Genomic DNA, 12,991 nt, shown 5'->3' with positions numbered 1-12,991 from the left:
CACAATAGGGACATGAGGTATAATGCACTGTCTTATTCATCTGTGCTTCCCTTTGCCAAGGCGATACCTAATTCAGAGCAGACATCCAGTAAATATTGAAATTAAATATAAAGGGGTAAGTTTGAAAATTACTTTCTTTTCAGCCATAATTTAGCAAATGAAAAATCTGAAATATCAGTATAGTCTGCTAGCTGGGGCAAAAGAGGGGGTGAAAGTAGAGATGCTATGGTATTTGGAATGATGCGTTTGGGTTTCTTAAGGAGTCACTCCATATTGGTAATCCAGCTCAGCTGAATGCAGTAGCCAGAGTGTCTGGGTCCTGAAGGCGAGTCCCAACCCTGCCCCTCGCTAGCTGTGTGAACTTGGACATGCCACTTTTCGTCTGGTCCTCTGTGTCTTCAGCACAGTGGGTTGGATTGGAACATGACTCTGCGATTCCTTCCTGCTCTAACGTGTACATAGGACTCTTTGTTGGCATTGGCATTACATGCTACATTATAGGTTTCCTTTCAAAATCCTGTTTTGTTTTGGTTTTGACTTTCTTCCTCCAATAGAATCCAGTGTAAGGATTTCACTTGATTTCCAACAGTCCTGTAAAACTGTGACTTAGTCAGCTGGCCATACAGATCCAGATGTGTCTGTTACCCTGAGAGGTGTCTGTCTGTGTGCCCATGTGTCTGCTCTTTGGCCTGTCCTTTTGGCTTGGACTTCATAATAACCTGGTAGTATATCACAGCATCCTTTTGGTGATTGGTAATTGTGTCATGTATGAGTCACACTTTCAAAGTATGTTGTACTCCTTTATTTCCCATGACGGTGGTGGTTTCCTCTGTAAACATATCCTCCTCTAGATTAGTAGAGTACTTGTAAGACTGTGATCATGTGACTCCACTGAAGCGTTAGACCCAAGCTGACTTCCCTCTGACCCCAGACATTTGTCAGGCTGACTCACCTTGTGACCAGCTCACATACTTTCAGGAAATTCCTACTCATTTCAAAGGTATCCCAAGAGAATCTATATTTGAAAGAAATCTGCTGCTTCCAAAATCATGAAAGACCGATGTCAGAAGTTTTTTTTAGCATCCACCATTTGTAGAACTGGTATTACCAGCATGAATGAGTCAAATACCTGAAAGATGATTGTTTTTAAAGAGGACGGGGTTGATTAGCTCAGAAGTTCTAGGGCCAGGACAGTGACAGGACACTGAGCAGAGTGTCCTAGTGCAGCATGAGATCTGAAGCCCCTGCTGGTAGAGAACTGAGCTTAAGTTAGATCCTGGTGTTTTGGTTGAGTAACATGGCCACGGGACGGCTCCTGGATTTCTAAGTTGGGCTCCGTCATTGCTGTCTGTGAAGAGGAAGTGGTCTGGACTCAGAGTAGACATTGTAAGGTTTCAGAAGAGGCAGCAGGCTGTGAGACGGAGAGTCCTGAACTGGCAGTCGGGGGCTGGGTCCCAGTCAGGCCCCTGGCCCCACCTAATCACCGTCGTCTCATATGAAAACGAGTGAGGACCCCCGTCTGGCTGATGATCAGAATTATTGGGGTGCTTTAGAAATTGTGGATTCTCTGGTCTCTCTCCTGGAGATTTAGAAAGATTGGGCAAGGCTCATGATCTTTGTTTTAAAAAAGCCCCTGGGTGATTCTGATGGCAGCCAGATTTAGGAACCATGGACAGATGAGCTGTAAGTTTCCTTTAAGGGCTCCATTTTTAAGTGGCCAGTGAAAATTTCTGGTGGTGATTTGCTGGACTGTAATCCTTTGATATCCCTGAGGTCAGGTCTGGCATTTCCAGAGCTGAGAGAGAACACAGGCTGGTAGTTACTGCTGAGATGAGCCCCTGGGGTCAGGGGCGCAGTTGAGGTGATTGGATGATTTTGTTTTACCAAATAGCATCTTCTGGGTTTCCGGAGATCGACATGGGTCGAGGGGCGAGGTAGCCTTCCCCACGCATGAAGCATTCCTGTTAGCTCCTGCTGGTCAGTGTGCCAGCAGGAAGCCTTTGTTCCCCTTTCCCATCTTGTAAATTTCTCTTGTGCCAGAGAAACATCTGATTATCCCTCTGATTCAGAACTCTTAAGAGAGTGGTTGTAATACGTTATGTTGAACAGCACTTCACAACTTTTTGAACCCTTTTCGTTACAACAGCTTACTGAGGTGGTCAGGGCAGATGTTAGAGTCATTTTATAAATGGAAAGACTAGTTGGTAGCAGAGTGGGTTTCAGAACAGAGATCTTTTTTTTTCTTTATGAGGAAGATTCACCCTGCGCTAAGATCTGCTGCCAACCCTCCTTTTTTCTTTCTTTCTTTCTTTTTTTTTGCTTGAGGAAGATTAGCCCTGAGCTAACACCTGTGCCAGTCCCCATGTACTTTGTATGTGGGATGCCTCCACAGCATGGCTGATGAGCAGAGCAGGTCCGCACCTGGGATCTGAACCCACAAACCAGGACTGCCGAAGCGGAGTGCATAGAATCTTAACCACTTGGCCGCAGGGCTGGCTTCCAGAACAGAGATCTTTTGATGCCAGATCCCATATTCTTTGAACAATACCATGTGGCTAGTAAGAGGTGTTCTTAATATGGAAGTCAGACACTGATTGCAAGAGATGGAGGTGAGCTCCCTGTCCACTGGGGCTTGCTGTGTCCTTGTGGTACCTCCATTCTCTGAGGGCTCTGACTGTTTAAAATGTGAGTGAATGTGAGCGTACTGACTTGAGAAGTTGTCCGCCATATTGTAGGTGAACATTCATGTTAGACCTCCCTCCCCTAGCATAGCGCTCTTCAAGAATTTATACCCAGATCTTTCCTTTATTTTACTAGAATTTCTTTTTGTTTTTGGTAACAGTATGGAAGAAACCGTAACTCCAAAATCTATGCCAACTGCTTACTACCAGCTGTGCTCTGGGGTGTGGGGGCAGGGCTCTCACAGAGGGGCATGGAGGGCGGAGTGTTGGACAAGGTCTAAAGAGACTTGAGCTCTGGGCGCCATCAGCTGCGAGACCTTGGGCAAGTTCTTTTACCTTTCTGGGTTCTGTTTTTACACATTCAAGAAAATATTTCTAAGATCTTTGCCTGCTCTAAGATTCATGGTCTTTTTATGGTAGGAAAAAAAAAAGGCTCATGCAGTTGGCTGAGTAGAAATGAAACCTTTGTGTTTACAGCTATGGGATTAAAGGAATCCTGTAACTAGCAACGGAGTAACCTGTTAAAGAGGGTGCTCCAAAGTCCCCAGAAGCTTGCAGAAGCATCTAGGGTCTAGGTTCTCTCTTTTTATATATATGTGGCATCACTTTCCCCAACGTGGAAATAGCTTTGTCCTTTATCTAATTACAAAGATGTGTTCATTTAAGAAAAATCAGAAAATGTTGCAAAATATGAAGACGAGAACAATGATGACCCATAATCTCAGAACGCACAGGAAACCACAGGTAACATTTTGGTGAACATTAATTAGCCCTTCCAGGCTTTGGCTGTGTTTAGGAATGTGTATTGTTAATTTAATTTTTATTTTTAATGAGGTGGTTTTAAAAATTTCAAATAAAATATGATCATATAAAAATTCAAATAGTTAAGAAGGGTTTACATAAAAATAAGTCTTTGACGGGGCTGGCCCTGTGGCCGAGTGGTTAAGTCTGCGTGCTCTGCTGCAGGTGGCCCAGTGTTTCGTTGGTTCGAATCCTGGGCGTGGACATGGCACTGCTCATCAAACCACGCTGAGGCAGTGTCCCACATGCCACAACTAGAAGGACCCACAACGAAGAATATACAACTATGTACTGGGGGGCTTTGGGGAGAAAAAGGAAAAAATAAAATCTTTTAAAAAAAAATAATAATAAGTCTTTGATTCTCCACCTCATCTACTGATCACATCCCGACTCTCCAGAAATAAGCAAGCATTTTTAATATTTATGTATATCTTTCCAGAAAGTCTCTCCATACCTACATAGCTTTTGTTATTCAAAGTTGATTTAATTTTTTCCAATTTTATTGAGAAATAATTGACATACATCGCTGTATAAATTTAAGGCATACAGTATGATAGTTTGATTTATATATATTGTGAAATGATTACCAACAATAGTTTCAGCTAACATCCATCAGCTTATTTAGATACAATGAGAAGAAAGAAGAAAAAAAAATTCTTTTTGTGATGAGAACTCTTAGGATTAACTCTCTTAACTTTCCTATGTTTTTTACAGCGATGTTAACTATAGTCATCACGTTGTACATTACATCCCTATTACTTATTTATCTTATAATTGGAAGTTTGTACCTTTTGACCACTTCCTCCAATTCACCCTCTGCAGTATAATCTCTTCTCTTTTTTAGATTCCACATATAAGTGAGATGGTACAATATTTGTCTTTGTCTGACTTATTTAGCATAATGCCTTCATGGTCCATCCGTCTTGTCACAAATGGTAAGATTTCCTCATTTTTATGGCTGAATAGTATTCCATTATATATATACACACATACCATGACTTCTTTATCTATCCATACCTCACTAGACACTTAGGTAGCTTCCATGTCTTGACTATTGTAAATAATGCTACTACAATGATTTAATTTTTAAGTCAGCTTTACTAAGGTATTCTTTACATACAATAAAACACACCCTTTTTAAGCATACAGTTCATTGGCTTTTGATAAATCTACGCACCTGTGTAAGTGCTGCCACACTCAAGATGGAGAACGTGTGCCCCTTTGCAGTCAGTATCCACCTCTGGTTCCAGGCAATCACTGATCTGCTTTCTTTCACTGTAGGTTAGATTTGTCTTGTGAGAAATTTTATATAAATGGAATATACTCTGTTATATGTGGTTTATTTCACTGACCATATTATAGTATTGTTGTTGATGTCTTCTTTTAGTTCTGTTAGAGTTGCTTTACAAATTTTGGTGCTCCTGTGTTGGGTGCGTATATATTTATAAGCGTTATGTCTTCTTGGTGGAGAGTCCCTTTTATCATTATATACTGTCCCTCTTTGTCTTTCTTCACCTGTTTTGCTTTGAAGTCTACTTTGTCTGATATTAGTATAGCGACACCTGCTTTCTTTTGTTCATTATTAACTTGGAGTATTGTCTTCCATCCCTTCATTCTGAGTCTGTGTTTGTCTTTGGGGCTGAGGTGTGTTTCCTGGAGGCAGCATATTGTTGGGTCTTGTTCTTTGATCCGTCCTGTCACTCTGTGTCTTTTGATTGGAGAGTTCAATCCATTTCCATTTAGAGTGATTATTGAAATGTGGGGGCCTACCACTGCCATTTTATGTCTTGTTTTCCAGTTCTCTTCAATTTCCTTTGTTTCTCGTCCCATGGTTTAGTCTGTTCTGATGTAGACCTGCTACTCTCTGTTGTTGTCCTTCTACTTATCTCCTTTGCTCTTGGTTTTGTAGTCCCTTTCCTTTTTTTGATTTTTCAGGAATGAGGGTTTTCCTGAGCATTTCTTGAAGAGGAGGTTTTGTGGCAATGAACTCCCTTAATTTTTGTTTATCTGGGAAAGTTTTTATTTCTCCATCATATTTGAAGGATATTTTCGCTGGGTAGAGAATTCTCGGCTGCAGGTTTTTGTCCTTCAGATTTTTGAATATATCATTCCACTCTCTTCTAGCCTGTAAAGTTTCTGCTGAGAAATCTGCTGAAAGCCTGATGGGGGTTCCTTTGTAGGTTAATTTCTTCTGCCTGGCTGCCGTTAGTATTTTCTCCTTGTCGTTGACTTTTGCTAGCTTCACTACTATATGTCTTGGGGTTGGTCTACTTGCATTGATAAAGTTTGGAGATCTATTGGCTTCTGTCACATGAAGTTCCATCTCTCTCCCCAGGTTTGGGAAGTTCTCAGCCATTATTTCTTTGAATAGGCTTTCTGCCCCCTTCTCCTTCTCTTCTCCCTCTGGTATACCTATAATCCTTAGGTTGCATCTCCTAATTGCGTCAGATAATTCTCGGAGAGTTTCTTCATTTCTTTTTAGTCTTAGCTCTCTCTCCTCCTCTGCCTGCAGCATTTCTATATTCCTATCTTCCAAATTGCTAATTCTTTCCTCCATATTATCGGCCCTACTGTTCAGTGCATCTAGATTTTTCTTAATCTCCTCTATTGTGTTCTTCATTTCCAGTATTTCTGTTTGGTTCTTCTTTATAGTATTGAACTCTTTTGTGACATAGCTCCTGAACTCGTTGAGTTGTCTATCTGAATTCTCTTTTAACTCATTGAGTTTTTTAATGATGGCTGTTTTGAAGTCGTCATCATTTAGGTTGTATATTTCATTGTCTTTGGGATTGTTTTCTGTGTGTTTGTCATCTTCCTTCTGTTCTGGAGATTTAATATATTTTTTCATATTGCTTGATGGTGTAGATTTGTGTCTTCACATAGAGATAGAGTTTAGTCACTGCTTCCACTTGTTTCTACTGGTGTGGTGGGGGGACAGCTGTTTATACTGCTCCAACCAGGAACCCTATCAGCTGTTGCTAACTGGGCCTGGGCCCCTCCTTGTAGTCACAGTGGTCCTGTGGGTTCCCTCTTCAGCTGTGGGGGCCGTCACAAGGGGGCTTCAGACTGCTGGTGCCTACTGTTGCAGACCACCTAGACGTGCTCCCTCCTTAGGGTCTGCAGCAGTGTTATGGGCTTTCCCAGCGGCAAGGGGCAGGATCACTTATATTTGCAGCTCTGTGACTGTCGGCGCCCACAAAATCTTGCTTGTCCGCTATAAGGTCACAGCAGAGCTATGGGCATCTTCTGCAGTCTGTGGTTAGCTCACCTAGCGTTGTGGATGCTGGGCGGGGCCTCTCTGATAATGGCCGGTAAAGACTCTGCCTGCTGCCGGGATGGAACTCTAGAGTTTCTCCCCTGGGCCGCACACCCAGCCGCTGGAGCTCCACCCAGCCCCAGTCCTCTCCCAGGAGATTTCTGGTAGTCCTGAGCCCCTCCCGGGTGAAAGCCCGGTCAGTGGAGCCGGCGGTGGCAGCTGGCGGGCCAGCGCGCCATTTGGGATTCTCTCCGGGAGCCCCCAGGCATTGTGGAGGCTGGGAGGGGCCTCTCTGATAATGGCAGGCAAAGACCCTGCCTGCTGCCTGGACGGGACTCCAGAGTTTCTCCCCCAGGCCGCGTAGCCAGCCGCTGGAGCTCCAGCCAGCCCCGGACCTCTCCCAGGAGATCTCCGGTAGTCCCGAGCCCCTCCCGGGTGAAAGCCTGGTCAGTGGAGCTGGTGGCAGTGGCAGCTGGCGGGCCGGCGCGCCGTTTGGGATTCTCTCCGGGAGCCCCCAAGCGTTGTGGGTACTGGGCGGGACCTCTCCGCTAATGGCGGGTAGGGGTTTTCCCCACTGCCTCCGGTATGTAACTCTGGAGCTTCCCTCTGGGCTCAGGTGTAATTGCGGGGGGCTTAGGTAGGGCTCTGTTCACCTGTTTCCACCGTCGCTCCTCTTGTGTATGCTCCCTCCTGCCCTTGGCATGCGGCGATGTTCTGGGGGCGTCTGCTGGAAGAAAGCTGCCCGCAGGCTCTAGGCTGTTCGGGGGTCGGGGTTGGAGAGTTTTCACCTATCTCCACCTCCTCCCGGAGGGAAGTCCGTCCGCCTTCCGATGTATAGCAGTGTGGGTCTCTCTGACGTCCTGAGATGCTACAAAGATATCCTTTGTCAAGCGATGAATGTCCAATTAGTTGTAGATTCGAAGGGAGGGAGACAAAGAAGTCTGCTCACGCCGCCATCTTGGATCTTCTCCCCTTCACTGACCATAATGTTGAGATCCATCTATATTGCGTATATTGACAGATTGTTCCTTTTTATTGCTGAGTAGTATTTCATTGGGTGGATATACCACAAATTATTTTTAATCCTTTATCTGTTGGTGGACATTTGGGTTATTTACAGCTTTTGACTATTATGTATAATGTCTATATGAATATTTGAGTATAAGTATTTGTGTGTCCATTTGTTTTCATTTCTCTTGTGTAAATACCTAAAAGTACAATTCTTTGGTCACAGGTATGTGTATATTTAACTTTATGAGAAATTACCACACTGTTTTGAAAGTGGTTGTACCATTTTGTGTTTCTATTAGCAATATAGAGAGTTTTTGTGATCTTGCTAAATTCACTTATTCTCGTAGTTTTTTTGGTAGAAATTTTCATTGTAGAGACTCTTTTTCATTTTAGAAGTTTCAAGTGATTCTCTTTTATGTCTTCCATTTCTCTTATTATGCTCATATTTTCCTGTAAATCCTTGAGTGTATTGTACTTGTTTATGTAGCCATCTCAAAGTCCTTTTCTCCTAATTTCGTTATCTTCTCTCATTTCTGGATCTGTTTCTATTGACTGATTTTTTACCCTCTTCCTGATTGTTTTCTTGCCTTTTCACATGTCTAGTTATTTTGATTCAGTATACATTGTGAGTTTTGCTTTCCTTGAATGCTGGATTTTGTTGTTTTCCATTGAATAGTGTTAGATTTTATTCTAGCAGTCAGCTTATTTGTGGATCACTTTGATCCTTTTAGGTTTGTTTTGAAGCTTTGTTAGGATGAATTTAGAATAGTCTTTATGCTGGGCTGGTTTAGCCCTGCTACTGTACTAAGGTGTGACCCTTCTCGGGTGTCTCCTAAATGCCCTGAGTAAAATACAGTGAGGAATTTCTATCTGTCTGGTTGAAATGCAGATGTCTCCTGGTCCTGTGTGAGCTCTGGGAATTATTTGGCTTTCAGCTCTCACAAAGATTATTCTTTGCCAGCCTCATGGAATTTAACCCTAGAAAGTCAATGCTTAGTACTCAGCAAGGGACTCAGGGGAACCCCTCTGTAGATTTATGGAGTTCTTCTCTGCATGGTTCCCTCCTTTCTGGTTCTCAGCCTTAGAGCACCTAGCTCTTTATTGGTGTAAAGTCACCTGGATTTCATTACAAACAAGGAGGGCTAGAATTGCTGGATCATATGGTCATGCTATGTGTAACTTTTTGAGGAACTGCCAAACTTTTCCTCGGTGGCTGTACCATTTTACATTCCCACTGGCAGTGCATGGGGGTTCCAATTTCTCCACATCCTCACCAACGCTTATTTATTTATTTATTTTATCGTGGTCATAATAGTTTATAGCATTGTGAAATTTCAGTGGTACATTATTGTCAGTCACCATATATATGTGCCCCTTTACTCCTTATGCCCACCTCCCAACGCCCTTCTCCTCTGGTAATCACTAATCTGTTTTTTTTGTCCATGTATTTGTTTATCTTCCACATCTGGGTGAAATCATACAGTGTTTGTCTTTCTCTGTCTGGCTTGTTTTGCTTAGCATAATATCCTCAAGGTCCATCATGTTGTTGCAAATGAGACGATTTTTGTCTTTTTTATGGCTGAGTAGTATTCCACTATATATATATATATATATACACCACGTCCTTCTTTATCCATTCATCAGTTGATGAGCACTTTGGTTACTTCCATGTCTTGGCTGTTGTGAATAATGCTGCAGTGAACATAGAGGCGCATAAGTCTCTTTGAATTGTTGATTTCAACTTCTTTGGATAAATACCCAGTAGTGGGATAGCGGAATCGGATGGTATTTCTATTTTTAACTTTTTGAGACATCTCCATACTGGTTTCCGTAGTGGCTATACCAGTTTGCGTTCCCACCATCCGTGTATGAGGGTTGCCTTTTCTCCACATCCAGTATTTGTTGTTTTTTATCTTGGTAATTATAGCCATTCTAAAATGTGTAAGGTGATATCTCATTATAGTTTTGATTTGCATTTCCCTGATGATTAGTGATGTTGAATATCTTTTCATGTGCCTGTTGGCCATCTGTATATTTTCTTTGGCAAAATCTCTGTTCATAGCCTCTGCCCGTTTTTTGAATAGGTTGTTTGTTTTTTTTGTTGTTGAGTTGTATGAGTTCTTTATATATTTTTCACCAACACTTATTTATTTTCGATAGCAGTCATCCTAGTGGGTGTGAAGTAGGTATCTCGTGGTTTTGATGTGCATCCCCTAATGACTAATGATGTTGAGCATCTTTTCACATGCTTATTGGCTATTTATATATCTTCTTTGAAGAAATGTCTATTCAAGTCCTTTGCTCATTTTTAAATTGGATGGTTTTTTATTGCTGAGTTGTAGGAGTTCTTTATATATTCTGGATACTTAGACCTTTATCAGCTATATGTATTTGTGAATATTTTCTCCTGTTCTATAGATCGTCTTTTCACTCTCTTGATACTATCTTTTGGTGCACAAAAGTTTTTAATTTTGATTAAGTCCAATTTATTTTTACTTTTATTGCCTGTGTTTTTGGTGAAATATCCAAGAAATCATTGCTGACTTATTTGCAAAGATTTTCTCCTTTTTTCTTCTGAGAGTTTTATAGTTTTGTGTCTTATGTTTAGGTCTTTGATTGATTTTGAGTTTTTTTTATATGGTGTAAGGTAAGGGGCCAACTTCATTCTTTTGCATGTGGGTATCCAGTTTTCCCAGTACCATTTGTTGAAAAGACTGTCCTTTTCCCATTGAATGGTCTTGGCACCCTTGTGGAAATCAATCGCATTCTCTTTTAAATGACAGAGTTGATATAACACTGTGACAGAATGTTGGAAAACAGGACAGTCGTGATTCCCACCCCTTCTCACCATATGACTGTGATTGCATAATCATGGGCTTTATTTTTCATGCATTCACTTCCTGTCTTTGTGTCTATTTTTAAATGGATATACCTGTTTTGTATCTTGCCTTTTTTGCCTTATATGTATTGCTGTGTATGATGATTTTGCAACACCGCGTGAAAGCACTTTTAAGTGGCTCTACTACCACAATCGATTTTGGTGCACCAGTAGTTTTTTTTTTTTTTAAAGATTTTATTTTTTCCTTTTTCTCCCCAAAGCCCCCCAGTACATAGTTGTATATTCTTCGTTGTGGGTCCTTCTAGTTGTGGCATGTGGGACGCTGCCTCAGCGTGGTTTGATGAGCAGTGCCATGTCCGCGCCCAGGATTCGAACCAACGAAACACTGGGCCGCCTGCAGCGGAGCGCAGCAACTTAACCACTCGGCCACGGGGCCAGCCCCGGTGCACCAGTAGTTTTTGCCGTTGTGAATACTGTTGTAGAGCACATCTTTGCATATAGATCTTTTCCTCAGGGTGAATACGTACATGTGGAATTGCTGTCTGCAATAGTCTAGACACCTATGTGGTTTGTGATATGTATTTGGCTTCTAAAGCTGTTGTATCCATTTGTAGTTGTTGTTGTTGAGTACATGAACCACACTGGATGTCAGCAAAACAAAAATTGTCCTAGATGAAAATGATTCCTGTCTTCTTGAATTCTCTTGTTCACTCAGCAAATCTTTGAGTTCCTCCTATATGCCAGGCTCTCTTGAGAGGCTAGGGATCCACTAGTGAATAGAACCAGAGTTCCTGACCTTAGAGAGCTTCCATTATTAGTGGGTGAGATGGATAAGAAGCAGATGAACACGTGGACGTGTCAAGTGGTTGAAATGCCATGGAGAAAACTGAAACAGGTAAAGGGCACAGGTGTCTGGGACTGGGTAGAGGTAGGCTGCAACTGAGGCAGTCAGGGAAGGAGGGCCTCACTCAGTGCTGCGTGAGTGGGTGAGTGGAGACTGTAGGAGCAGAGGGCGGGCTGAGGGGCATCTGAGGGGAGAGCAGTTCAGGCTGAGACTCAAGATGGACAGAGTGTGTTTGTCACTGTTGAGGAAGAGCAAAGAACCCATGTGGCTGGAGGCACAGAGGGCAGAGAGGTAGAAGGGCTGGAGGACCCCATCGTGGGCCTGTCCTCTGAGTGAGGGTTGAGTGACCTGGGTTATGGTGTGGCTGCTGTGGAGACAGACTGTAGGGGATCTGGAGTGGAGTCAGGGGAGCTGTTGGGAGGCTCTGACAATATCCCAGCAAAAGAAGGTGCTGGTGGCCTGGATCAGGGTGGGTGCAGTGGAGGTGAGGGGAAGGGACTCGATTCTGGGTGTGTTTTGAGGGGAGAGTGGACAGGATGCACTCATGGATTGGATGGGAGAGGGGGAGAGAAATGGAAAATGACTTGTGATTTTTGACGTGAGCAGATGGAGGGGTAGAATAGTTCTTTACTGAGAGCTGTGGAGGAAATAGGGAACATCAAGACTCTGGTACCTTAATATGGTTTGTAATTTGCTTTTCTTTAAATGTGAGTCCACTTCAGCATTTTTCACATGTTTAGACTCTGTTTAAATTGGTTCAGAGTATTTAAATTGAACATTTAGATTGAATGGCATGGAACAAGGAATCCATGGTCCTCCAGAAACAAGGCTCTCAGCCCCGGTCAGACCACAAGGATGCCCGGCCCTTAGAGCAGGAGCTGTAGGCAGTCAGAGCTCCGGGAGTAGAGGAGATGCTTCTACAGATTTCTTTTCAGGAACCCACGATGTCCTAGAAGAGCCCTGGGTTTGTGGTCAAAGTGCCCGTTCATTTGGACTGCCCAAGGCCTGGCGTTTGGCCTTAGGGAGGAGGGTGGTTGACATGGGGGCCTCTGTGGAGAGCTGGCTTTGAGTGAACAGCACAGACAGAGGATGGAGGGCAGCGAATGTGCCTGATGTTTCGTGTGTTCTGCGTTCATGTGCCAGTTGTGATTTCAGATGTGCTGTCCTTTTGTCCCCATAAGTCAGAAAGGGGGAACAAAACCTTCAGAAGTACTTAGTGAGAGGCATGGAAAGAGTGTAGTGTCTGTCAAGCTAAAGTTACCAGGTGATGTCAGATGGGCTGGGGGAGTGCACAGGTGTGCATCCTGGTGATTCTGGGGTTTCCTGTGAACTTCTAGGTGATTTGAGTTCCATGCGGGATGACATCTGGTGACAGACTCCCCTTGGTCTCTAGCATTCCCAAGGTGTCCTTTCTTCCTTGGCTGCTGGACTTGGGGACAGAGGCACATGTGGTGGAAAAGCTGGCCAGATGGAAATCATGGGCCCTTTGGAGTAGAAGTGGTCCACGCGGTCTTCCTCTTTCTGCAAGGCTCAGAGGGGACTCTGTGGAAATGAGAGGG

At 43.2% G+C, this 12,991-nt stretch overlaps 1 protein-coding gene across 4 annotated transcripts in view; it reads left to right on the top strand.

Annotated features, from left to right (window-relative positions):
• PISD (phosphatidylserine decarboxylase) overlaps positions 1–12,991 on the top strand; it is a 38,515-nt gene that overhangs the window by 10,728 nt on the left and 14,796 nt on the right. The window lies entirely within an intron of this gene.

The sequence above is a fragment of the Equus quagga genome, chromosome 15 (assembly GCF_021613505.1).
Source record: "Equus quagga isolate Etosha38 chromosome 15, UCLA_HA_Equagga_1.0, whole genome shotgun sequence".
NCBI classification, from domain to species: Eukaryota; Metazoa; Chordata; class Mammalia; order Perissodactyla; family Equidae; genus Equus; species Equus quagga.
This window is presented reverse-complemented; position numbering and strand designations above follow the sequence as displayed.